The sequence below is a fragment of the Gossypium arboreum genome, chromosome 5, assembly GCF_025698485.1.
Source record: "Gossypium arboreum isolate Shixiya-1 chromosome 5, ASM2569848v2, whole genome shotgun sequence".
Classification (NCBI taxonomy): domain Eukaryota; kingdom Viridiplantae; phylum Streptophyta; class Magnoliopsida; order Malvales; family Malvaceae; genus Gossypium; species Gossypium arboreum.
The window spans coordinates 46,752,328-46,777,963 of NC_069074.1; the positions used below are offsets into that span (position 1 = coordinate 46,752,328).

Here is a 25,636-nt window from a genome sequence, read left to right on the forward strand (position 1 = left end):
ATTCTCAGGAAAGGTTGAAGGGGTCACAGTGGTCCCGCTTAAGTTCCAATCTCCTTAGACAGAATTAATTAAATGTACTAAATTAAGAAAATAAATCCTAATTATTTATTTATTTACAAAACAAGTTTATGAAAAATTAAGGGTCTGTTAATTTGAACAATGATTCAACTTGATAGATGGTATAAGGTCCTTTCCATCGGGATTTCAGCTTCCCAAAAAATAACTTTAGCCTTGAATTAAACAACAAAACCTTCTGACCTTCTTTAAAATCGCGATGTCGTATATGACTTTCATGCCATCTTTTTTATCTTTCTTTATACATTTTGGCATTCTCATAGGAAAACAACCTCAGCTTTTCCAACTCATCCAATTGCAACATCCTTCTCTCACCGGCTTTCTTAAGATCAAAATTTAACTTCTTCAAAGCTCAGTGAGCTTTATTCTCCAACTCTAATGGCAAATAACATGCCTTCCCAAAAACCAACCGATAAGGAGTCATTCTTAATGGTGTCTTAAATGTTGTTCGATAGGGCCATAATGCATCATCGAGCCTTGGAGACCAATCTTTTCTGTTGGGGCGTACTACCTTTTCAAGGATACCTTTGATTTCACAGTTCACTCTTTCAACTTGCCCATTGGACTAGGGGTGATAAGCAGTAGCAATATTGTACTTTATATCATATTTGTCAAGCAACCACTTAAGCCACTTGTTCACAAAATGAGAACTTTCATCATTAATAATAGCTCTTGATGTCCCAAATCGTGTAAACACATGCTTATTTAGGAATCGCATCATTTGTAGGGTATGCTTCAACTTCAACCCACTTGGATACATAGTCCACAGCAACTAAGATGTATTTGTTCCCATACAAAGAAAGAAACGAGCCTAAAAAGTTAATGCCTCATACGTCGAATAATTCAATCTCTAAAATATTTGTTAAGGGCATTTTATTCCTCCTTAATATGTTTTCGCTCCTTTGGCATCTATCACAATTCTTCATATAGGCATAAGCATCTTTAAATAGTGTAAACCAAAAGAACCTGCTTGCAAAACCTTAGCTGCAGTACGTGCACTACAAAAGTGTCCCCCACTTGGAGATGAATGGCAATGATATAAGATCTCAGCAATCTCACTTTCAGCTACACACTTTCAGATTATATTATCTGCACACTGTTTAAACAAGAACGGGTCTTCCCAAAAATAATATCGATTATCATGAAGGAATTTCTTCCTTTGTTGGCATGTCATTTCTTGAGGTATTATTCCACATGCAAGATAATTGGAAAAATTAGCAAACTAATGTGTTTCATGAATTCGACTCACCTCAAATAAGTGTTGGTCCAGGAAATTCTCATTGATAGGCACACGTAATCGAGTTAGCTCATCTTGCTCCAACCTCGACAGATAATCGGCTACTTGATTTTCAATACATTTTCTATCTTGGATCTCAAAGTCAAATTCTTGGAGTAAAAGTATCCAACGAATTAGCCTCAGTTTTGCATCTTTCTTCGTGAGCAAGTATTTAATGGCCGTATGGTCAGTAAATACTATAACTTTGGTGCCTATAAGATATGAGCTGAATTTGTCAAAAGCAAAGACTATAGTAAATAGTTCCTTTTCAGTTATCGTATAATTGAGTTGGGCTCCCGTGAAGGTTCTACTTGCATAGCAAAAGGGGTGGAACACTTTATTTTTTCTTTGACCCATCACAGCTCTAACAGCATAATTACTTGCATCGGACATCAACTCAAAATGTATGCTCCAATCGAGTGTAATGATTATTGGGGCTGAGATTAGCCCTTTTTTCAGCTCTTCAAAAGTTTCTAAACATGTTTTGTTAAAATCAAACACTGCATCTTTCTCTGACAACAAACACAATGATTTAGAAATTTTAGAAAAATCTTTGATAAACCATCTATAAAAACCGGCATGGCCTAAGAAACTTCTGAATCCTTTCACATTCATTAGGGCTGGTAATCTTTCAATTACATCCACCTTTGCTTTATCGACTTCAAATCCTTTCTTTGAAATTCTATGCCTTAAGATAATCCCTTCCTTAACCATAAAATGGTATTTCTCCCAGTTAAGGACAAGATTCGTCTCTTCACATCTCTTCAGTACCTTAGCCAAATTATTCAAACAAATATCATAAGTGTTACCAAAAATAGAAAAATATCCATGAAAACCTTAACAAAATTTTCAACCATATCAGTGAATATTGCTATCAAGCATCGTTGGAATGTTGTAGGTGCATTGCATAAACCAAAAGGCATTCGCCTAAAAGCAAACGTACCGTACGAACAAGTAAAGGTTATTTTTTGCTGGTCTTCCAGGGCTACAACTATTTGGTTATATCCTGAATAACCATTTAAAAAAAATAGAATTCATTACCTGCCAGTCGATCTAACATCAGATCCATAAAAGGCAACAGAAAATGGTCCTTTCGAGTGGCTTTATTTAGCTTTCTATAGTCTACACAAATTCTCCAAACGGTGACAGTTCTTGTTGGAATTAAGTCGTTACGCTCATTCTCAACAATCGTGATTCCACCTTTCTTCGGTACACGCTGCACTGGACTTACCCACGAACTCTCTACAATAGAATAGATGATTCCTATATCTAACCATTTGATCACTTCCTTTCTCACAACTTCTTTTATAATAGGATTGAGCCTCCTTTGCCCATCAATTCGAGCTCTTTCACCTTCTTCCAAAATAATTTTGTTCATGCAAAATGAAGGGCTTATACCTCAAATATCAGCTATGGTCCAACCAATTACTTTCTTAAATTTCTTTAGAATAGAAATTAGTTGCTCCTCTTGATCTTTTGTCAATTCTGCTAAAATAATCACAGGCAAAGTGGAATAGTCACCTAAATAAACATATTTCAAATAGGAAGGAAGTACCTTTAGTTCGAGTGTAGGTTGTTCTTCGATTGACAATTTGGGTTGCACAAATTCTCTTACTTTCAACTCCAATGGTTCAAACCGTGTGGATTAAATAAAATTTCTCGGATTGGCTTCCACCAAAGCCATGTTTTCATCACCTTTTTTATCCTCTAAAGGGTCAAACCCTGAGGCTTTCTCTAGTGGATCTTCTTCAAAATTGCTTTCCATAGAAATCAAGGTTTCTAACTCTTCCATAACTGAACCACTTTTCTGTCGGATCAGGAAATTTCATCACTTTGAGAATGTTAAAAGTTACTTGATCATCTTGAACTCTCATGGTGAGTTCGCCTTTCTGCACATCAATTAACGTTCTTCTCGTGGCTAGAAAAGGTCTCTCAAGGATAATTAGCACTTCCTTATCTACTTCAAAATCTAGAATAATGAAATCAGCAAGAAAAATTAATTTATCTACTCTTACCAAAACATCCTTGATCTTTCCTTCGGGGTATGCTAAAGATCAATCCTCTAGTTGGAGCATCACAGTTGTAGGTCTTACTTCTCCTATTCCTAGAATATTGAAAATAGACTTAGGCATCAAGTTGATACTTGCTCCTAATTCACACAAAGCTTTACCACAGTAAGATTCACCAATGTTACAAGGTATCGTAAAGCTTCCTGGATTCCTCAATTTCGATGGCAGCTTATTCTGCAGGAACGTACTGCACTCCTTTGTCAAGGCCACAATCTCATACTCACTCAATCATTTCTTTTTGGATAGTATATCCTTCATAAACTTCACGTAATTCGAGATTTGTTCTAAAGCCTCCACCAATGGAATATTGGTGTGTAAATTGCTTCAAAACATCCAAAAACTTCTTGAATTGCACCTCCTGTTTCTGTTTGTGTTACTGCAATTTTTACGGATATGGAGGTGATGGAACTTTCGATTGAACTGGACAACTCTTCTGAGTAGGTAAATCTGCATCCAAAGAAGATGTTAAAGTATTAAATTCACTAAGTTAGGATTTACCTTGTCAATTTTTACAGATTCTGATTCATTTGGTGCAGGAATTTCAACAGCTGGTTGACTTTCCTCCTTTTCATCAGGCTCATCTTTGACATCAATCAATTGGGGTTCCAGAATTTTACCACTTCGCAATGCCACTACCTTGATATGTTCTTTACCCAAATTTTTTAGATTTTCAGTATTGCTCGACAATGTTCCTTGTGGTCTATTACGAAGCTCCGTAGCTAAATGACCCATTTGGTTTTCCAAATTTTTTAGTATTGCTGCTTGGCTCTGGATCAAAGCGTCATTCTTTACCATGTATGCTTTCAACAACTTCTTTAAACTATTTTATGATTCAGCTTGGCCTGGTTTTAGAGCTTGCTAATTAAACCATTAAGATTGGTTGGGTCTATGCTGCATAAAGTTGTTGTTTGGTCCATTTCCTTGGTTGCTCCAAGAAAAGTTGGGATGATTACGCCATGAAGGATTATAGAAGTTGAACTAGGGATTCAATGGGAAATTCTCGAAAGAATAACCTTCCCTACAGTACACACAGGAAACTACTTCAAACGGACTTGGTGGCTGGACTGTAAAATTATTAGCACTATTAGTGATAAACTACTTTAATATAGAGGAAATAGATGATACCTAAGCTGATAAGGAAGTGAGAGCATCAACTTCATGAACTTCGGCTACACGTCTTCCTGAAGCTTCTGATTTGTTGGCCATTGATAGTTATTACTCGCGATCCTCTCAATGATCTCATAAGCCTCATTATAAGACTTAGACAAAATTGCACCATTCGTAGAAGCATATACCATCAATCTCATATGTGTATTTAGACCATTATAGAATGTCTCCAACTGGATGCAATGAGGAATCCCATAATGAGGACACTTACGAAGTAACTCCTTGAATCGCTCCCAAGCCTCATATAAAGACTCATCATCCAATTGTTGGAAAGTTGTGATCTCTTTCCTTAACTTAGCATTCTTGCTAGGCGGGAAATACTTAACCAAAAATATCTCTTCTAATTCTTGCTATGTAGATATAGAACTTGGTGCCAATAAATTGAGCCATGCTCGTGCTTGATCTCGCAACGAGTACGGAAACAACTTTAACTTCAGTGCATCTTCAGTCACACCGGCTATCTTGAATGAATCATTCACCTCCATAAACAATTGAAGGTGGAGATGTGGATCTTTCATGGGCATGCCACTAAATTGGCCCACTGTTTGTAGCATTTGAAACATCACTAGTTTCAATTCGAATTGGGTTGCCTCAATATCTGGCATTCTAATTCCTGGATTTAACTCATTGAAAAGCACAAAACATATTATTTGATGCATCGATCCCTATCATCGGCAATGAGGATGAGATTTTGTACATGTTCAGCTTCATTACCTTGGTCTTAATTTTGATTTCAAAGGTCATCTTGTTCTGTCTCTGAGCTATTCGTTCACGTCTTCTTTGTCTGAAAGTTCGTTCAATTTCAGGGTCTACTAGGAGTAAATCGATAATTCGATCTATGCTCATAAACACATAAAAAGAAAATCACAAAATTAAAAAGAATAAGTTAGTAATGTTAGAAGTAACCAAATTGAAAATTAATAATTTCACAAAGAAAAATGACTATGGCAACAGTTGACAATCCCCGGTAATGGCGCCAAAAAGTTGTAACACTAGGGGTTGTGCAAGTGTACACAGTCGTTATCAAGTAATAAGTAAGTATTGAGTTACCATCTCCACTGGGATTGTATTTGTGCTAAGTCAATTAATTTGTAAAATTATATTAACAATTTGATAAATAAAAACAATATAATTGAGAAATGATGATTAAAATATATTAAACTAAATGCAATAATTCCTGAAGTGATTTATCCTAACATGCACCTATATAAATGAAATCGATTTTAGCAGAATTAACACAATAAGCAACAATTATAACATAAATTAGCTAGGACAATTACTTTAATTAAACTCAAATTATTATCAACATGCTTATTAACATTCGGAAAAACATTCCATTGCAACTCGATCTTTCATGAGTTTGGAAACCATATTAGGTCCTTTCGAAATCCTTTACTTAGTAAATACGCATTTTACTGATCCTTATTTACTAAGGGTTTCTTAGTATTCGTGCGAGGTAATAGGGACGTATTAGGTTTGAAACAGTTTAATCACACAAATCTAAAAACTATATAGATAACAAAGCTTGGTTAGGGTTGTTATGCAACCTACAATTTAATTGGGCTAGGATCTAAATTGAGCATGCACATTTCAATTATGTGTCCATTAGTCGTCATCTGGTTAGGATCGCTCAGCTAATTCAGGTGCATTTCAATCATGTATGAATGAAATACAGACTTGATTTTAATTGAAAACATGATTGATTGAGGCTCAAATATTGTAAGCATGAATCAAATAAATATTATTCAATAAAAATAATCATCCTAGCTTAAATAAAATTAAGCTATCATTGCTATAAACAAGAACAGTAAACAGATAGCAAACATTCTTGAGTTAAGTTAAAGAAAAGAAAGATTAAGCCCATATCAAAGTGGCTGTCACCTAAGACTCTGACTGACAAGGGCTCCTTCGTCCCTTCGCTTCGCTCCTTTGCTGATGGCTCTTTGAGGTGGCCGACCAAGGACTTTTTAAGAGGCTAATTTGCTAAAAATCTTTATGCAAAGATGATGATAGGCGTGAGGGCTAAGAGAGTTAAAAGATGAGAGAATGATGAATGAGTGAGGGATGATTGAGGGATGAGGGATGATTAGAAAAGTGAGAAATGAGGTCTTATTCATCTAAGGGTGGCTGGCCATGATTTGTGGAAATGTGGCTGATTTTTGCTTGATTTAAGTGCCACAACATCATCAGGATCAAGACTTGGTCAATTGCAAATCTTCGGGTAGATCTCTGATTTCTTCAACTCTTCAAGGACCTTGTTTATTTAAACCAAAATTTGATTTATGAATATCCACATGCAGCCGAATTTTGGGTTTGCTTTGTCCTCCATTTGGATGGTTTTGTAATCAACATATAGCTCTCAGACCTGTCCAAAAATAGTAGATAATTTAGAGGACCAAAGAATATAATTTGACAACTTCAATTAATCAATTTACTTAATTAATTAAAACCCAATTTATTAATGAAATATATTAAAATAAATTATTAAATGTAACTTTATATTTTATTATTTAATTTAATCATCCATGGCCCACTCTATAGCTTGAAAATATAATATGCTCAAATTACTATAAAAGAAGCCATTTTCTACATGAAAACTATATAATAAAGCATAAAATCACATTTTAATAATTTTTATGTCCCAATTTCATATTTTCATATATTTCATTAATTTATTAAGAAATTACTTAGTTTTAATAACAAATTTAAGTAAAAAGGTGACGAATTATATAGGAAAAATCCTATATATTTTCAATTTACAAACATCTAGTATCACGACTGATGTGATCCGGCCCGGGTAGTTGAGTCGAATTCACGTAGTTGCCCGATCGTAGTCGAGAGAATTGTTCGTGCCTCGAATTTTAGTAATAAAAGTAAAATATTAGAATAGGATAAGCGGAAGGTTTCAAGAAGGGTAAGTTTAGTAATAGGTTCGGTTAAGGATAGCAAAGATGGATGAAGGATAGAAGGCTCGGTTTGGTTAACAAGAAAGAAATTTGAAATGGGAATGGAAAACGAACTCAACGTCAAGAATGATTCAACACTAAAAAGTGTCACCCCGATTCCTATATTGTTAAGGTGAAAATATGGATAGATGGATAGGTGAACGCCACACCAAAGCTGGTGATAAGTTCAAACAAGATCGGTAGACACCACTAGCACAAACTAGATAAGTCTTCGAAACTTGTACGAGATATGAGAGGAAGCAACCTCACAAGAACAATGTTCATTAAACAAATTGGAAAAAGTCCTTTTTCAATGAAATGAACAAACTATTTATAACATATCATGTAGTAACCGAATGGACAAACTAGTAGCTTAAAGACTAAGTAAATTCAGCTAAGAATGCACTAAAATATTCTAGAATAAATCATTAAAGGGTTAAGTCCACATTCGGCTGATTGGAACTTCAATGGGCAGCTTCATGGTTAAGTAAAATTGACTTGGATGAATGTGCATGGATGGCAGCCCATTAGCTTGTCTAAATTCGTCCATGGATTGATTGGTGCATGAAAGAAGTGTCTTTTGGCCGAATAGTCACCTAGGGAAGTCATTTGGGCAGCAAATTCAATTCATGAATAAAGATTAAGAGAAGATGCATGGACAGCAAGCTACAACGAATGAGAGAATGCATCTAGTTCTTGATAACCCATCGCCACACTTAAACCCGAGAATTTTTTTTTCTTTCAGCCAACCCGTAACCCTTCATATTTTATCCTTTGTTACCCAATTTTGAAACCGACCCCTAAGCCTACGATAAGGCCTTGGCAAGTCCGAAAACGAAGTTGCGAGAGAAAGTTTGAGAGGTAAAAGGCACGAGCGTGTGAGACTATTCAAGCGGAGGTAAAAGCCAATCGAGTGTAAAACACGAGCGAGAGTGTCACTTTTTCCTTCTTCTTTCCGAGCAAAATCGTGAAGTTTGTGGTGAGGTACTTAAAATTTTGTTTTGATCTAACATATTTTCCTTTCAGTAATCAAGATATCTTGTGAAGAATTTACCGAGTCGGAGTTCTAATACTTGGTTCAAGAAATGCGAAGAATGGCAAATTCTGAGTTTGGCCAACTGCAAGTGAGGCTAGATCGATTGGAAAAATGAGACCAAAGTGATCGAGTTTCTTCAAGTCAAAAAACGGAACCAAAAACACCACGGAGATATACTGCCAAATACTACTTGAACAAAAGTTCCTATCGTGATTCTTTCTCGCCATTGACTTCGAGACAAAGAGATTCATACTATGACTCCTATTAGAGAAGAGACTTCGAACAAGAGTATTTTTCATCAAGGAGTTTGAGACGACAAGAAGACGACTATGATTTTGACTCCTTCCAAGAATATGTGCGAAGAGATAGATATACCTCTTCCTGAACTTCAAAGAAATCATTCAAGGAGTGTTCTACATGAAGTTTTGATTGTGAATCACATGCAAATAGTTCTTGGCCTTTCGAACATTATCTCTATTCTTATGATTCTTTTGTACATTCTTGTAACGAGAAAACAAAGAAAAGAAAAGAAAAAGCAAAAGAAGAAAAAGAAAACAAAATAAAAAGAAAATAGAGGCAAAAGGCAAGTAAGAGAGAAAATGAGAGAATCTTGAGAGAACTTGAAAAAGCCTTTGAAAAACAAAAAGAAAATGAAAAAGAAAATGAGCTTGAAAAAGAGAATGAAAAAGAGTTTGAGAGAGAAAAAGAATGTGAACAAGAAAAAAGAGTGGAAAAAGAAATTGAGATAAAAGAAATGAGTGATTCAGAAGAAATTGAATCGAGTGAAAACGATGTTAGTGAGCAAGCGAGGATTCTTTCTACTAACACTTCTACTCGATCTTTTTGTGATCTTTCTTTTCAGGTTCCTAAAAGTTCGTGTGACCAAATCCAACTCTGATACCTTCAAAACGAGAGGCGTTTTCAGTTGTTTGAAATAGGTAAGTCCGTGGACAATCGCCACCCATTAGAAATTGAAGGTAAGGAAGGTAAGGAATCTTTGTTTATCGAATCAAGGCCGCCTGATTTAAAAATTACTCATAAAGATTTTGATGGCATAACTTCTGAAAAACTTCTATCTTTTGATTTGGCTAATTATTGTTCACATATTAATGTTAAGGATGTTGATTCAAAAGATGCCATGAAGATTCCGTCTTATGACATATTTTATAACGGTAACTCTGTTGATTCTGTTGGATTGGTTCATCCTGTGCAAATTGTGAATGTATGTGATAAAAGGTTTTCACATTTTGATAAGTATGGCTATGTAAATTCTTTGAATTCATCTTTCTGTTTAAACGTGCCTATTCAAATGATTTGTGATGGATTTGAATTTCTGAAAGGTCACATGAACACAACTTCTTTGCTCGATATATGCGTTAAAAGATTTTTGCATGAAATATTTGATCTATTTGATTTTGCTCTTCAAGAGAAATCTTTGAATTTCTATGCGAAATTTCCATGTTTCGGACTGTTTGTTCGACTAGGATTTGTGAAGCATGAATGCTTGTGTATTTGTCAGTTTAAAGTCTCTTTGATTAACTTTTGCGACTTATCTGCAAAAATGAAATTTTTGTTGCAATTTGGGATAAGTGATTAAAACCGAGTCTTTAAGCCGGGAGTAAGCCATTTCGAGTTGTTTCCAAGAAAAGGTAACATTGTGATCTTATTGTAAGTAACTTTGTTTTACCTTCTCATCTTCTTCAATTCTTATCTTTATTTTTGGAAATAAAGCATGTGGCTAGATTACAAAATCAAAACCAAGTTTTTGATTCTGAAAATTTTATTTTTAATCCCGGAAATGTATCAGACGTTCCATCTGTGAATAACAATTTATCCTATCCTTTTAAGTACATTTTTCGTGGTGACCTTAACATTTTCCATTCATGTGGAACTTATATTTTGAAAAGCAAGAATTGTCTTTCTGACTTTTCACCTTTACAGGTTTGTTCGAGTTCAAATTATCGATTGCATTACCTTGCTAAGGAGTGAAGGTTTGATCTACGAGAACGAAATTTGCTTGATATCCTTTGTCCCATTCGACCGAGGAAAACCAAGCAAGAAAAAATATTGTCCTTTATACAAACGGTTCGACTTGAGGACAAGTCGCCTAAAAGAGGGGGGAATGATGTGAGCGCGCCCAGCGAACCTTTTCGAACAAGTCTCCTTAGTCGAGCCGTGACATGTTGGCAAGCTGATCCCAGCTCGTTTCCAGCTCCACGAGCTCCATCCAGCTCAAATCCAGCTCATTCGAGCGCAATCTAGTTGCTTGAGCTAAACCGAGCTTACTCTGCTTGAGCTAAACCGAGCTTACTCCTAGCTCATTTTCAACTCACGAGCTAAACCTTAGCTTAACTTTAGCTTAGGAGTTTAACCTCAGCTCAACTTTAGCTCAAGGGCTAAAGCTTAGCTCATTTTAGCTTAAACCCGATTTTTGACTTTAATGGATTAAATAAAATTCGAATATATTTATTTAAGCATTAAATCTATTTTATATTAATATTTGTTATTAATATGTCATAGATATCACAGATCTTAAATGTGTTCACATTGTGCTGAATTTATGTGTGTTCACATGATGTCTTATGAATTGTTTTATTTCTTGTAAGTGCAATGCTCATGGACGTCACAATGAATGCTTGAAGAAACATCTCTTTTGGACATACCACATGTATGAATGAACAACATTTAATTAGGTGCATGCATGACCAGATTCAAGGTGTTTACAAGTTCATGTATTTGTCAAATACATGAATGCACAAAATACATGAATATTTGGGTTCAAATGCACATTCGGTTACATGAATGATGAAGATTCATGCATGAATGTATCTAGAAGATCCAATCCCTTTGGACGGCACACATTCATGCATGGAAGGAAATTAATGCAAGTTCATGTAGGGCTTGGTGCAATGTATGAAGAGGTGCATGTAGAATTGAGGTTCAATGGACGGCATTTAATGGAGTACATGTATTGGAGACGTTCATGCAAGTAGGGGCTATTTAATGTTCATGTTTTTGAAGGTTCATGGACTGCATTTATGGAGGAACATACATTGGGACGTTTCATCATGATCCATGCATTTTCAAGCTAACCATTCAAGTATTCAAGGTGCATTAAAGCTTCATTCAGCCAAGGGGGATGATGGAACATTAAAGGGCTGCACATTCATGGATATTCATGATTTTTCTTCTAGAATTATCTAGGTGTTTATGGCCGAATTTCTTAGCTTCTAAGCTTGTCCATTCGGCTACTTTTATTTAGGCTATAAATATATGTTATTTCATTTGTTAGAGGTTAGAATTTTCACTTAATGAAACTTTGTTAAACTTTTATGGAATTTGTGAGATTTCTTTCTCTCATATTTCGTTGAGGACTTCGTTGGCTTATCTAGGAAGCCTAGTGGCGTCAACCTTGTTCTTCACTATCTCGAACTTATCATTATCAAATAGTGTGGCGTTCACCCATATATCGAGGTTCCTACTTTGTTAAGTAGTGGGTCGAGGTTATATCATTTTCATTTTCACCTTGAAAGCGTATAAGTACTTGGGTCAATATTTCCTAATATTGGTTCTTACTTGCTTTTAAGTTCACCATCTTCCATAACCATCATTTATTAAACTACCTTCAATCTATTTTCATTCTTTTGTTTCTTTTAAAATCGAACCTTTAATATTCATATTTCAAACCCATCTTCAAACCTTTTTTAAAAAGCTTCCACATTATTTAACCTAAAAACATCTTCTTTAAAAGAGCCGAACGATACTTTCTCGTAGACGATCGGGCAAACTCGCATACAACTCGACTCACCCCGAGGCGGATCGTATCAACGAATTTATCTTTCCACCACTCTCTTATAGATCTACAAGTACTATCATCATATAAACAATAATAAGCATAGAGACTCACTTGATTCTCACCCACAGTAGTTCAAAACTTCATATCCAGAGTTCCATTATGCAATCAGTAGCAACTACTACTACAAAATAAGAAAACTCATCAAGATCTATTCATATACCCCTTTTTTCATCATTTTTAAAACCATAAATCCCCAAGCAGAGTCCTTTTTATCCTTTATCTTAATGATCTTTCATGTCTAACAGATTTACTCTTCACAACACAATATACAAAGTTATAAATCTTTCCTCACCTTGGTGCAATCACTGGTAAAGATCCAAATCTACAACTTTAGCTCAAGAGAGAGAAGGAAATACTTTGGGTTCCTTTAGATCTAGACAGAAATAATTCTTGAAGAAGGAAGAATGAAACTCTCTCATTTTAAACCTAAATATCTATATATGTAGGACCCAAGCTCTTATTGGAACCTACCACATGTCACACACCTTAAAAGTTACCTTTACAAATGGTTTACAGCTATAAATAGAAATCCAATATTTTTATATTCTTGTTCGTCCCTTTGTTCCTTTCTAACTACCTCATTAGAACGTAACTACCACAACAACTCAAAAAATTGAGCGTACAATACCTTTTGGCAGTAATCCCCAACACTGTTACCAAATCTCGCTTAATAATCTGATACCTACTATGCGCTTGATCTATATGCCAGAACAATAATTGGGTGGATAGTACTACGCTACTCAAGTTACTTTTAGTTTACTTTCCAAATATAGAACCCGTCCAAAGCTGGGTGTACAAACACTATTTACGAATGGAATATAGACAAAATGTCTGAATATAATATTTTCAATATTTATTACAACAAATAACAACGATTTCAAATGTTTATAAAACTCAAAACAAAAATGGTTGATTGGTGATCATGCTAAAGTCAATCTTTTAGTTGCTAGATTTACTAGCCAAATAAAAGGATGATGAGACCATGCACTTAGTAAAACCAAACAAAAAAAATTCTAAAAGTAATAAAAACGAATGATCAAAGAAAAATTATTTTAGATGAATAAGAAAGAGAAATCCAAGATGCAGTGGCAACTTTGATTTTTTCAATCTTAAAACATTTTATAGGAGATCCTTCCCATCTTAAAGACAGAAATTCAAAATTATTATCAAATCTAAAATGCAAAAAAAATTAATAGATTTTAAATGGTATAAAAATGTCTTCATGATCAAAGTCATGCAAATATCTGATAACCAACAATCATTTAGGAAAGAAAATTTCCTAGAAGGACTTCCTACTTTATCAGGAGAAAAAGTTGGAAATCAAATTAGGGAAAATTACAAATGTATTATTTCTTATGAAAAACTTATGGTGAGCTAGTCAGTTTCACCCAAAAGAATGATTAAAAATATGTTAAGATTTAAAATTAAAAAAAATAACTTAGAAAAGAAATATATCAATGTAAAAATGTATTGGAATCATTTTGCTACTAATTTGACATTAGAAGTAAGTATTTTTCCTCATAAACATAGAAAAAGTACATATCATAATATTACGAAAAACCAAAATATAGGAGATATAGAAAAAAAACAAAATTTATAAAATAATAAATGTTATAGATGTGGAAAACCAAGAGATATCTCAAAATACCATAAGATCAAGAGAAAGATTAATAATTTAAATCTAGATGAAGAAATAGAATAAAATATCAATGAAATTCTTCTAGAATCAACTACTTATGAAAATGATACATCTTCCAAATCGATGGATTACAAATAGACAAATTACATGGAACATTTCAATCATTTGATGAAAATAAACTTTCAATAAATATGTTAATCAAAGACCAAGAATTAATTATTAAAGTTATTGATAAAATCTAAGACGCAAAACTTAAGAGAATATCTTTTAAAATTAAAATCCTAATTAAAATACAAACCAAAAAAGAAGAAAAGAGATTATTCCTTACCAATTACAAATGTATAATATACAAGAGATAATATTTAATAAATATGAAAAAACAAAATCTAGACAAATCAAAATTCGAATTACAATTGGAAATAAAACAATTCAAGTTAGAGCTTTCCCAACTTAAAACTGAACAACAAGAGATGAAGAAACATATGCAAAATGTAAAACATGAAATCCCAATAGATAGTTCTTCAGAAACTGAACTCGAGACAGAAGACAATACATAAGATTACATATGGTTCTTACTAAAGCATGTAACACCCTCCATCTAACCCGAGAAACTGAATCCGAGTGAAAGGTGTTACGTCCTAACCCAAATGGGCCTTAGACTTTCCTACTTGTCTATGTAATAACTTAATAAAATTTATAAGTTTTCTTTAGTTGAATTACCCCATTTTGTTATTGTTATTAAACTACTTGTACAATGTAATGTTGTCTATATAGTATAAATACTAAAGCTATCATTCTCAACTTATTTACATCAAAATGATACACTATGCGCAAACTTGACTTCGCCCTAAGGCTTATCTCATACTTATACATTATGGCTAACAACAATCATGTGGCCTTTTAGCCTTTCCTTTGGCGTAGGCTACACTTCAGCCATAATCTTTCTTTTAATCTTCTTTGTATGCATATCAGCATATACCACTGCTCCCATGGCATAGCCTTGGCATTGTCTCTCAACTCCCTTCGTTCTAATGGATCCTACAATCAGAGGCATCCGTAATAAGTTCGCAAGAACTTAGTGAGATGTTGTCATACATACATTCAACTGTATATATATACATAACAAACATACAACATCACAACATTCATCCATGCATATCAAATCTAAGACGTCACAACATATTTCATGGAATTAGATAGATACTCATTAGTTCGACACAACACAAGTATTATGTTCTTTTTACTTGATACTCCTTCACATTTAGTGATTATCTTACCTCGGTTGGCGTTATTCAACTCACTTATAGGTTCATTCTAACTACTCACTCTTCCTTCAGAGTCTGCCACTTTGGCGTTCCCTTTGTATTCTTTGTCTCAAAATAATTTCAGGAATTGTGCCACTATGTCGTACACTTCACTTTAGATATCTTCCATTGTCTTTGGAAGTTACAGACACATGATTGTTAATAGATAGCCACAAGGGTGTCCATACATCATCAGATAGCCACTAAGGCATCCACCTGCATTCAAACAGTTATCGCCAGAATGGCGCACATATAATGGAAACAGCCGTAAGGCTTCCACATAAAACATGTTTCGCCACAAAGGCTCACATGTAACAAGTTTCTACTACAAGGGCTCACACATAGCAAGTTCATGTGACAAGGGCACACACTTACCAAGTACCTACCACAAGGGCTTATAGAAAACAGCCACAGAGGCTCACATATACCAGAACAGCCACAAAAGCTTCCATAGAATAGATAACTTAATTTTTTTGATGATAGGGATCTTCCTACACTCATCTTCATGAGGTTTTCCCCTCATCACCTAGTACTCACCCAACCATCCATTACAGATATCCACATGACATACTCAAACATGTCCTCATTTTCCATATGATGCCACAGTAATACGACTAGGCTTTACACTATATGGACTTCACATACCCCATATAATGTCATAGTCTGAGACTAAGTCTTACAAGATATGGTCTTCACTTGCCATGGCCATGGTCATTCACATATCTGAATTCATGTTTATTGTACCGACGTACCCACAATGTAAGCAGACTTAATATGCAGACATATACACGACTGGCTATTTACACAAGCTTCAACATGCAGATGCGTTTACTTTTTTATTCATGTGACACACTTCTTTTACTTATGCATTTCTCTTAATGTAGAGACTCATGATAGACACATGGCCACATGCATTTACTTAAATAAAAGGGTTACACGAGTGACATACTCAAGCTCGCCAAGCACATATTCATCCAACACGTATATCTTAATAGAACAGAGGTATATCATTCATCTCATGCTTTCTTTCACAATTCAGGCATATTATCATATTGGCGTCAAGCCACACAAGCAACATATCAGATACATATTTCCATAGAATCATCATGTCACACATAGTCCACATATTTATCATAAGAATGACCACACAACATAGAGAATCATGTATAAACACATGCATGCAGCAACAGCTAGAATACTCAATGTAACTCCCCGAATTTTGGGCCTAGAAGTTTTGGGTTTTGAGCATAGGGGTAGTGAGGTGGTAGCACTTAAGTGATTAGTTGTGTGCTTTAGTGACAAAATGGGCCTGCTGGTCTGGTATATAAGTGGAGTGTTAGTGTACCTTGAGGTTTTGGGTTTAAGTCTTAGGGTATGCGTTTTAGAGAACCTTTTTATTTTTGGTTTATTCCTTTTTAGTTAATAATTATAAGTAATTATAATTATTAAATTTTGTGTTAAGAAATTAGATTATTGGGATTATTTTTATTTTTATTTCTATTTTGGTTATTTTTGGACATTTTTCTCTGCTCTTCTCCTCTTTCTCTTCCATTCTTTTTGGGGAATCTTCGGTTCTGACTTGGGGTTTCAAGATTTTCGCTCCTCTACCGCCATCTCAGATCGCAATAAATAGGTGTGAGATTTGAAACTAATCTTCTACTTTCTTTTTTTATCTCCTTTCTTACTTCAATCAATTGTATCTTGATTTGCGAGTCCCTTTCCCTATGGCTTATTGCGTTAATCCTTCATTTCTGAGCCTTTAGATGATAAGAGTGCTGTGAAATAACTCCTTTTCGATAGGGTGAGGTTTTAGGATCATTTTAGTAGCTAAAACAATGAAATTGAGGCTGACTAGAGGTGGTTTCGTGCCCTCCTTGACGACCACTCGACACACGCTTGTGTGGAATTGGAAAATTAGGGTTCCAGGCCAAATTGGGTGCCACTCAGTCGTGTGACTGGTTTAAGGATTTTAGAGTTCTCACATGGGCGTGTGTTTCGGGAAACACGGCCGTGTCTACTCTGCTTCTAAAATTAGTGGATTTGGACAGTGAGTTATACGGCCTACTCCTACGGCCGTGCCTCTGTACCGCATGGGTGTGTGCCTACGTCACACGACCCGTGTAGTACTCCTTACACGAGCGTTTGGACCCCCACATGGCTTGGACTGCTTGACACGACTGGAGCACACGGGTGTGTGGCCCTAACTTGCCAAATACTACATTTACGTCAACTTGATCTGAAATGCAAATCGATTTGTTCCAACCTCTCAACTAAGATTACTTGATCTGACCTCGATTTATTTACTTTTTGTGGTTGAAGTGTGACATGTTAGGTACCGAATCTGAGTGCAGAAGTGTGACATGTTAGGTACCGAATCTGAGTATTGTTATTATCTGATCTGGCAATTTTACTGCAGCCCATTGGTGTAGTGGTTTACCGCATTTTCCTGTACTACATGTACATTAGCTACGCTACGTACCTTTATCTAATCTGGTAGAACATACTGTACGACTGTACCGTGGTTCACCGTATTATGCAGTACAGCTTATAAGCTAGCTTTGCTGCGTAATATATATGACTAGCAGTCTATCTTTGTTCTGATAGCCCTAATTCCCAAAGGGTCGAGGACGGTCCCAATTCCCTCAGGATCGTGGACAATGTAGATGATCATCATTGTCGGGAAAACTGGGATGACATCGTATAGATGGGTTGATTAAATCCCCATATGGGGTATAAGGTTGGATGGGCTTTTCGAGGTCCTAATAAGAATGCAGGGATGGGTTGGTCGATTATATCCCCACATGAGGTGTAAGGCTGGATGGAGATGGTGGGTTGGTTGGATGGGTGGGTTGTTTTATAACTCATTCCCACTCATATGCATCAGACTAAATTTGTTTGATTGAATGTTACTGTTACTATGTTGACTGTAATGTCTGGTTGATCTGATTGACTGAACGCGTGTGTGATAGAATGTATTTGACTATTAGCTTGAAAGGCACACGTGCCTGATAGTAATCAGTGTATTTGACTGTTACTGTACTAAGTTAGGCTAAAACCCCAAACTGAGACTGATACCAACTCTGAAGAGGGCGTAAACCTAGATAGTGACTGTTGAGAACTACCGTTACTGTGTTTCATAGACCCATATGACTATAAAGTTACATATGGTCTAGTTTTCTGGTTTTTCTCACTATTGAATATCTGTTTGATCTCACACTGAGGTCGAATAGCTCACCCCCTCTTCTGTTTCTCCTTTCAGGTACAATTCTAGATTTTGGACCCTGGGCTCAGAATGCAGAGGTCTCGGACAGTCTTGGTGGATAAACTATGGTTTTTTTTTTAAATTTCAGTTTTATTCATTATTCGGTGAAAGTTTAAACTGTAAGGATTTATAGTGCTATGGTACAATTTTGAGTTGTGTTTATATTCGTATAATTTGAACTAGTTTTACATTGAACTTTATTTTAAGATTTGTACTGATTTGTTAATAAACGTTTTAAATAATTTGGTTTGACAAGATAAACTGTTTTGCAAATTTTTCTTTCCTACGATCACTTCAGTGATCAATGTATCATTCTGAATTCGGTCTAGACTTCTAGGCTGGGTTGGGGGTGTTACACTCAACGATTTTATAGGGTTACTTACCGAACCCTCACAAGGTACACATAACTTCCTCACCTTAACTTATTATTTACAAGAGATCAACACCATATAATATTCACAGAGCCTTACAGGATCTCACAGAGCCACACCTATTGTTCGCCGTTAGCAGCTTCAAGTGTTAGACCTGGGCTTTTTTTGAGTAGATCATCAGCCCCTAGATGTTAAACCACAGAAAACGCATCAAGTCATACTTATCTAAATCATTTCTCCTTCTTTTTTGAGCACCAAATCATATAGCAAAGCTCCACTGAGCTTGCTCTACCGAGCTAAGGAATGGGCAAATCAACAATTTGATTATTAATAAACATAAGCAAATTTCTTTTTTCTAAAAGAAGAAACATGTTTTAAAAAAATTAACTGAACAATTAACAAAAAGAGAAGTTCAAAAAAGAATAAATCAAATTAAAGAAATATAATCAACCATATGTTATACCATCCCTAATGCCTTTTGGAGTACAAATGATTTTGATGAAAGGCAAATTCCAACAAAAGTAAGGGCAATACAGATGAACAAAGAAATGGAAGAATTTTGCATAAAAGAAATACAAGATCTCCTCAATAAAAAATTAATAAAAAAGAGCTTTCCATGGAATTTCTCAGCAGTTTATGTGATAAAAATTGCAGAATTCAAAAGACGAAAGCCAAGATTAGTTATTAATTACAAACCTCTCAATAAAGCTCTAAAATGGGTTAGATTTCCAATCTCAAATAAAAAGATTTATTTCAAAAACTTTGCAATGCCAATATTGTTTTCAAAATTTGACATGAATTAAAGATTTTGGAAAATCCAAATAAAAGAAAAAGAAAGATACAAAACGGTATTTATTGTTTTGTATTACCCAAATTTAGTCAGGTTTAATAGTATCAAAGTTATAAAAAAATAATAGTTTAGTACTATCTAAATCCAAGATTAGTTTATTTCAAACCATAGTAAGGTTTTTAGGTCATTAGGTTGCCCAAAAGACCATTACTCCAATAGAAATATCTATAGAATTTGTCAACGAATTCCTAAATCAAATCTTGGATAAAGACCAGCTACAAAAGTTCTTAGGTAGCCTAAACTATGTCAGAATTTTATCCCAGTCTTAGCAAATTAAGTAAACTGTAACATCACAAACCCGACTTAGATGTTATGGCTGAATCCGGAGACATCACGAAGAAGGGTTTTGAAAAATAGAGTCGTTACGATAAATCATTCCAGTTTTATAACCTACATTTATTTATATCTATTGTCAAAAATGTTATTTAATTAATTTATTCGCCAAAATGAAAATTATAGCGAAAGTCATAGAAAACGTTATTTTTGGAAAACCCATTCGTAAATTTTTGGAAAACCTTTGTTTTAGTAAAAGCCATATTTTTATGATATCCGTCGCAAATAAAATGTAAAAACAAAAATCCAAATCCCAAGAAAAATAAAGTCAAACATCTCGGATAGTCCAATTATTACAAACTTTCAAAAATAATCCTTAAATAAAATAAAAACCATTACTTAAGTCAGTTTACGAACTTGTGGTCACTGTGAGGCTCCGTCACACCGATCCGCCTAAGTCTGTGGATTACTTGAACAGAACAGATAAAACAAATGTGAGTTTACGTAAACTCAATGTATAACCCAACAGAAATATACATGCATTACATGTAGAAATCTCATGTATAGTCAGATACAGATTCATATTCGGACTTAAGTCCTTTAAAGATACAGTTATAGATAACAGAATTAGATATGCAGAACAGATAAACAGAATCCTACCCCCATCCTCTACACACCAACTCCGACCATCCCATCACACCATGTGGGGTTAAAAACACCCGCCCAACCCTACACACCACATTGTGTCATTACGACGCGTATCAGATAATATGCAGCCAAGCTGTCAGAATATAGGCGAAGGTCACCATACAAAACACTTCCTCCATATATACAAAAAGCCACCCCAGTCACAAATACAGAAATATCAGATATAGTAATGTCATGCATAACATGCTTATATACAGATGCCATTTATATATACATAATAGAAATATCAGACAAGCATAACAGTGTTTTACTCAAAGTAGAGGATCTAAATATCAAATCTCATAATCTTAGGGTTTAGTTAGCTCTTACCGACCCTACGGTAGGCCCACAGTTGATCGAAATGACTCATACGACCCTAGGGGAAATTTTAGAAATATTGGCCCACACGCTCAGATTGGCTTCACCCGTGTGGCCCACACAGGCTAGCCCAAAACTCAGACGCTCGTGTGGCATGCTCGTATGGCCCACATACCCAACTTGGCCTAGCCCTGTGACCTACACGGCCACACCCACACCATCACACGGCCATGTCCTTATCAAACACACGGCCGTGTCTCGCACATGGCCAACCACACAGCCAGGCACACGCTCGTATAGAACTGACAGTAAGGTTTTTTAACTTTTGCTGAAGCTCATTTTTTCATGTTTCGAGTACACACCTGGTACGATTTTGATGCAAAAACAATCTCGAGCCTTTTGAAACCTAAGAACAGAATACCAACATCGAAATTAGCAATCAATTCACAAATTCCTCAAAACTAAATCAAGCGATATGCACTCACTTACCGTCAATACACCCGTTCACTCACAGAGATTAGACCGTTGAAATGAAAATCGATGCTTCACCACCTACACCTATGGAACAGATTGTAGGAAATTAACCTCCCTAACCATACTACTAAGTTAATTTAAAAAGAAAAGAAACAACCAAGATGAGACACAACCTTACCAAAACAAATGGAAATCATCGAGATTACAAAACAACATTTAAAACAACTAGTTGACAAACGGAGTAGAGGAAAGAACCGAAAACAAAAAAAAACAATCGAAGAGAGTAGGAAGAAAAGAAAAAGTTAACATCAGAAACAGAGAACTTGGGAAGAGTGAGAAAGTAATCAAAATTTGAAAAAAAAAAGAGAAAAATAAAAAATATGACAACATATCCCCTATTTTTCTCCCACTAACCCACTAACTTACAACTTCCTCAAACTTTTAGCTCAACCGAAACTCTATCGGACAACCGAGCAAAAATAAACATACTCGCTAACGTAGGAATTCGAACATAGGACCTCCAACACACTAACTCCCTTACCACTTGAACCAGCAGACTCATTCTGATATGGATTAACAGATAATTTTATAAAAACTCATTCAACAAGGATTAGGCTTGGATCTAAAATAACAAAATTTGCTAAAGGTAGGGCCTAAACCCAGGACCTCTCAGACACACCCAGAACACTTAACCATTGAAGTAGGTAGATATTTGTGTTAGATATTTATAGAAACAGAAATAAATTATTAAGGGCGTTACATAAACCCTTGTATGAAAGGCTCAAGAAAAATCCACAACCTTGGACAAAAGTTCACACCAATATAGTTACCCAAATCAACAAGCAAATCACCAGCAAATCACCAAACTTCTTTGTTTACATTTAGCTGATTTAGCCATCCCGAAAATAGTAGAAATAGATGCTTCTGAGATGGGGTATGGTGGGATCTTGAAATAGATCAAAGGAGGAAAAGAATAAATAGTACAATTTAAATCTAGACACTAGAATCCAACTTAGCAAAATTATAGTATGATAAAAAAAATTGCGAAATGTTCTGTGTATTACAAAATTTCAAAATGATTATTAAATAAAAAATTTCTTTTAAGAATTGATAGAAGATCTGCAAAAGAAGTTTTATAAAAGAATGTTCAAAATATTGCTTCAAAACATATTTTTGTAAGATGACAAGCAATTTTAAGTATATTTGATTTTGAAGTTGAATATATCAAAAGAAAAAAAAACTAATTCTTTGTTTGATTTTCTCACCAGAAAATTCCTTCAAAAATTCCCCCAAAACTCAGAGACAATGGGAAAGGAAAGTTAAGAGAATCCTCCTAAAAAAAATCCTCAAAACCCATCAAATCATGGTATGAAATTTGTTTGCAAGAAGAAAATTAAGGGTCATCCTTATAAAAAAAAAACCTTAAATGATTCATCTTTTTAGGATGTACGCGACCCAAATGAAGTCAGTTCCTAAATCAAAAATGGATTGAGTTTCTTTCTCTCTTTCAATCCCCAGAAGTGGCATTAACCATAGCCCAATCGAAAGAGAAAATTCCTCTAAAAAAAATACTGCTGAAGTAGCCAAGATTTCAAAAAATAAAGAGATTGTTTTACATAAATAGAAATCTCTCTAAAATATTTCAAAAGAAACATCTCTTCAAGAGGTTGTTCCAAAAGAAGTAGAATATTTACATACTGCTACACCAAAATCCTCACAATATTTTACAAATAAACATTTTGAAAAGAAATTCATTACGAAGGAAGAATTTTCTAAAAACCTCCACATATTGTTATCAAAGAACTTTTTAAAGCATGTCATTTCAAGCTATCAGACTCACAAAAAATTCCAAAAACATTATGAAAACATATTGGTTCAAACTGCATCAATATTGTTCAAACATTACACATATTCAAAAGACCCTAACTTTGTTACCCATTTAACAACCCAAATAATTAAAATTCTCAGACCAAGAGATTAGGGTGAAAACCCAAACTCTCCAAAGAAATTCCCAACCAAATTCACCACCAAAACAATCCATCACCCATATTTTACATACCAGGACAATCAAACAGCCTAGTACAATGCCTTCTTTATCAACAACCAACATACAAGACCCTCTTGGCTCATATATTTAGACTGACTCATATGTTTCGAGTATGACACCAATACAAATCTCAAATTGATTTCAAAAATAGTGGAATTGGTATGGACCATCTTCTTTTGATATCCTACTGGAAAAAATCCAAATTTTATGGCCCATTCTTTTTTGAAAAAAAATCTAGCTAAAGCCAGACCAAAAACACATCCAATACAATCAATTTCTTTTCAAAATCGTGTATTTCTTAGATTTTATCTTGGATTTATGCCTATGAACAGGACTAATACATGAGAACCCCATTATTAGTTCGAAATTTCAGAATAAAATGGTGGGACAAATTCAATGACAAAAAATATGATTTCAAGTATTTGCATGATTTTTTTTTTTAAAATCCAAGATTATGCTAGTTTGCTACCTCAGACCAAACTATTTCCAAATTTCTTCGAGTGAAATTGACTAGTAGCACATTATTGGCTCAAGCCAAGACCAAAAAAGAATACAAAAAGCTTATGGCTAAAATGCTCAGCTCAATGGATTCCGAATCAAAAGATGAGAAATCCTCACCATCTTCAATCAAAATGGTGGATCTAATAGATGACACCACAACAATGACAATCAGTAAAACCACAAAGAAATAATAATAAGATAACTGTTTTGAAATAATTGCGTGCAACCTTTAAAGATTCACTACATACCTGAAGAAATTGTTTCAAAAGAAGACAAGAAAACCAAATGCTAAAGATTTCTAAAAAGACAAAAGACGAAGATGAACAATAATGATTCTCTGCAAAGAAAAGATGGAGATGAACAATAACGATTCTTTGCAAAAATTCTCCCAAAATAAAAGAGGAAGATACACAATAAAGATTCCCAGCAAAAGCTTTGTAATTCAGGGAATATATTATTTGCAATTGTAATATTGTGTATGGTAAGAAAAATTTTTTGTAATAATGTAAGGAATCGGATTCCCCAATAAGGAAATTGTAAAGAGAAAAGATCTATCTATAAAAGGCCTTTAGTTTGGAAATGAAATGCATGACTTAGTACACAACTCAGAAATTCTCTTGAGAAAAATTTCTTTCCAAAAGTTTCTTAACTTTCAAATTTTGAAGTTTTTGTTTTCAAAAATTTAAATTCAAAACAATTCAAATTTAAATTTTCAAAAATTTAAAATTTAAATCCATTTGTCCATCCTCAGATCATCGAGACTCATTAGTATTGAAGCTCAAGAAGGAACATGTAATTCTAAGTTTTGGAAATCTTCATATTTGTTCCAAGTTCTGGTTTAACTATCTTTATTAATGTATTATTATTTTTGCTGAATATTGATATACAGTCTAGATAGCCATGGGTTAGGCACGTTAATGACTAAGTACCCCTGTAGTCAATTTTAGTAATCCAGAAATTTCTATAGTAGAACCCCAATGAGAAATACAAAAACTAAAAGATGTTTTATTTCCTTAAGAGAACCAATTCTTCTGCAAGCTTAACATCGAATCATTCCCAAGGATTTGACCAAACCTCTAATAGACTGTCAATGATCCAGAAAAACATTACAAAAGTGTTCATCAAAGGTGTGATAATTGGACACTTTCAAGAGTTCCAATAAACCAAATTTAAAAAAAGACAAAATCTGAAGCTTTAAATGCCTTTTGTAGTTATGTTATAAGAATAAAAGAAAAAACTTTACCTATTCGAAAGGAATATGAGACTATGTAATTATTAGATAGAGTCGTTATTAATAAGCTTAAAGAACAGAATTATAAATACATTCATTTTGGATTGGTCCAAGTCAGTGTCAAACCACTTAATATTGAAGCCACCAAAAATACCTCAATTATAATTGCCTTAAGGGACCAAAGACACATAATGTTTAAGGATTCCTTATTAGAAACAATTAAAACAAGCCTATGTACTAACCCAATAACTTTTA

The 25,636-nt window shown here is 34.5% G+C and overlaps 1 non-coding gene across 1 annotated transcript; it reads left to right on the top strand.

Annotated features, from left to right (window-relative positions):
- Nucleotides 1-4,776: 4,776 nt before the first annotated feature.
- On the top strand, nt 4,777-4,883 carry LOC128293648 (small nucleolar RNA R71). Its single transcript, XR_008283828.1, has one exon. It is a non-coding gene; the product is annotated as a small nucleolar RNA R71 (small nucleolar RNA).
- The last annotated feature ends 20,753 nt before the right edge of the window (nt 4,884-25,636 follow it).